Below are 3854 nucleotides of genomic sequence, written 5' to 3'. Positions count from 1 at the left end.
AATTGACACCCTAACATCACAATTAAAAGAACTAGAAAAGCAAGAGCAAACACATTCAAGCAGAAGGCAAGAAATAACTAAAATCAGAGCAGAACTGAAGGAAATAGAGACAGAAAAAACCCTTCAAAAAATTAATGAATCCAGGAGCTGGTTTTTTGAAAAGATCAACAAAATTGATAGACGGCTAGCAAGACTAATAAAGAAGAAAAGAGAGAAGAATCAAATAGACGCAATAAAAAATGATAAAGGGAATATCACCACCAATCCCACAGAAATACAATCTACCATCAGAGAATACTACAAACACCTCTATGCAAATAAACTAGAAAATCTAGAAGAAATGGATAAATTCCTCGACACATACACCCTCCCAAGACTAAATCAGGAAGAAGTTGAATCTCTGAATAAACCAATAACAGGCTCTGAAATTGAGGCAATAATCAATAGCTTACCAACCAAAAAGAGTGCAGGACCTGATGGATTCACAGCCGAATTCTACCAGAGGTACAAGGAGGAACTGGTGCCATTCCTTCTGAAACTATTCCAATGAATAGAAAAAGAGGGAATCCTCCCTAACACATTTTATGAGGCCAGCATCATCCTGATACCAAAGCCTGGCAGAGACACAACCAAAAAAGAGAATTTCACACCAATACCCTTGATGAACATTGATGCAAAAATCCTCAATAAAATACTGGCAAACCGAATCTAGCAGCACATCAAAAAGCTTATCCGCCATGATCAAGTGGGCTTCATCCCTGGGATGCAAGGCTGGTTCAACATATGCAAATCAATAAATGTAGTCCAGCATATAAACAGAACCAAAGACAAAAACCACATGATTATCTCAATAGATGCAGAAAAGGCCTTTACAAAATTCAACAACCCTTCATGCTAAAAACTCTCAATAAATTAGGTATTGATGGGATGTATCTCAAAATAATAAGAGCTATCTATGACAAACCCACAGCCAATATCATACTGAATGGGCAAAAACTGGAAGCATTCCCTTTGAAAACTGGCACAAGACAGGGATGCCCTCTCTCACCACTCCTATTCAACATAGTGTTAGAAGTTCTGGCCAGGGCAATCAGGCAGGAGAAGGAAATAAAGGGTATTCAATTAGGAAAAGAGGAAGTCAAATTGTCCCTGTTTGCAGATGACATGATTGTATATCTAGAAAACCCCACTGTCTCAGCCCAAAATCTCCTTAAGCCGATAAGCAACTTCAGCAAAGTCTCAGGATACAAAATCAATGTACAAAAATCACAAGCATTCTTGTACACCAATCACAGACAAACAGAGAGCCAAATCATGAGTGAACTCCCATTCACAATTGCTTCAAAGAGAATAAAATACCTAGAAGCCAACTTACGAGAGATGTGAACGACCTCTTCAAGGAGAACTACAAACCACTGCTCAATGAAATAAAAGAGGATACAAACAAATGGAAGAACATTCCATGCTCATGGGTTGGAAGAATCAATATCATGAAAATGGCCATACTGCCCAAGGTAATTTATAGATTCAATGCCATCCCCATCAAGCTACCAATGACTTTCTTCACAGAATTGGAAAAAACTACTTTAAAGTTCATATGGAAGCAAAAAAGAGCCCGCATCGCCAAGTCAATCCTAAGCCAAAAGAAGAGAGCTGGAGGCATCACGCTACCTGACTTCAAACTATACTACAAGGCTACAGTAACCAAAAGAGCATGGTACTGGTACCAAAACAGAGACATAGATCAATGGAACAGAACAGAGCCTTCAGAAATAATGCCGCATAGCTACAACTATCTGATCTTTGACAAACCTGACAAAAACAAGCAATGGGGTAAGGATTCCCTATTTAATAAATGGTGCTGGGAAAACTGGCTAGCCATATGTAGAAAGCTGAAACTGGATCCCTTCCTTACACCTTATACAAAAATTAATTCCAGATGGATTAAAGACTTACATGTTAGACCTAAAACCATAAAAACCCTAGAAGAAAACCTAGGCAATACCATTCAGGACATAGGCATGGGCAAGGGCTTCATGCCCAAAACACCAAAAGCAATGGTAACAAAAGCCAAAATTGACAAATGGGATCTAATTAAACTAAAGAGCTTTTGCACAGCAAAAGAAACTACCGTCAGAGTGAACAGGCAACCTACGAAATGGGAGAAAATCTTCGCAACGTACTCATCTGACAAAGGGCTAATATCCAGAATCTACAATGAACTCAAACAAATTTACAAGAAAAAAACAAACAACCCCATCAAAAAGTGGGTGAAGGACATGAACAGACACTTCTCAAAAGAAGACATTTATGCAGCCAAAAAACACATGAAAAAAATGCTCATCATCACTGGCCATCAGAGAAATGCAAATCAAAACCACAGTGAGATACCATCTCACACCAGTTCAAATGGCCATCATTAAAAAGTCAGGAAACAACAGGTGCTGGAGAGGATGTGGAGAAATACGAACACTTTTACACTGTTGCTGGGACTATAAACTAGTTCAACCATTGTGGAAGTCAGTGTGGCGATTCCTCAGGGATCTAGAACTAGAAATACCATTTGACCCAGCCATCCCATTACTGGGTATATACCCAAAGGACTATAAATCATGCTGTTATAAAGACACATGCACACGTATGTTTATTGTGGCACTATTCACAATAGCAAAGACTTGGAACCAATCCAAATGTCCAACAACAATAGACTGGATTAAGAAAATGTGGCACATATACACCATGGAATACTATGCAGTCATCAAAAATGATGAGTTCATGTCCTTTGTAGGGACATGGATGAAACTGGAAACCATCATTCTCAGTAAACTATCGCAAGGACAAAAAACCAAACACCGCATGTCCTCACTCACAGGTGGGAATTGAACAATGAGAACACATGGACACAGGAAGGGGAACACCACACTCTGGGGACTGTTGTTGCGTAGGGGGAGGGGGGAGGGATAACATTAGGAGATACACCTAATGCTAAATGACGAGTTAATGGGTGCAACACACCAACATGGCACATGGATACATATGTAACAAACCTGCAGATTGTTCACATGTACCCTAAAACTTAAGGTATAATCATAATTAAAAAAAGGAAAAATAAATAAATAACAAAAAACAAGTAACAACAACAACAAAAATCTTTTTTTCATCCTTAAGTCATCTCTTAAGGTTGTCTGTGTTGCATCTGTGTGTGTGTGTGTGTGTGTGTGGTGTGTGTGTGTGTGTGAGTGTGTATGAGAGAGAGAGAGAGAAAGATTTTTTTATTTGCTATAATTTTGAGTATTGCATGTATAAGCCATAACTAGATAAAAAGAGTACATTCACTATATATATGTGGTTTTGCAACGTACAGCATCCTTCGGAGAATGCTTTAAAAAATGCCAATCTGATTGATTTCTAAAAGCAAGAAATGACAGCTGTAAGTTGTGAGGATTGACAACTAAGCCTAGGCAATGGCATTTTAACCAATGAGTAATCAGGATAGTTGACAGGTATTCTTCAAGACTCAAATTTCCTATGAGGCACAACAGTTTGGCAAACAAATGCAAGTGAACCATGATCCGATGAAAGTCAGTTTATGATTGCTAAAATTTCAGATGTCAATACTTACCAGAATACACATTATGAGCTGTATAACTTTCATTAGGAAACATTTGCAAAAGAATATCTGAAGCTATAGCTATATGATTAAATTTTTTGCCACTAGAAATATCAATTACTAAATACCAAACATCTTCTTCAGAGCTACTTGAGACATTAAATCAATATGTAAAATGCCAGCAAGATATTGTGAAATACAATCTTTGCACTGTCAAAGAGCATTCTCTGGAATATTCACACTG

The sequence above is a fragment of the Nomascus leucogenys genome, chromosome 13 (assembly GCF_006542625.1).
Source record: "Nomascus leucogenys isolate Asia chromosome 13, Asia_NLE_v1, whole genome shotgun sequence".
Classification (NCBI taxonomy): domain Eukaryota; kingdom Metazoa; phylum Chordata; class Mammalia; order Primates; family Hylobatidae; genus Nomascus; species Nomascus leucogenys.
Note: the sequence above shows the minus strand (reverse complement) of the source record.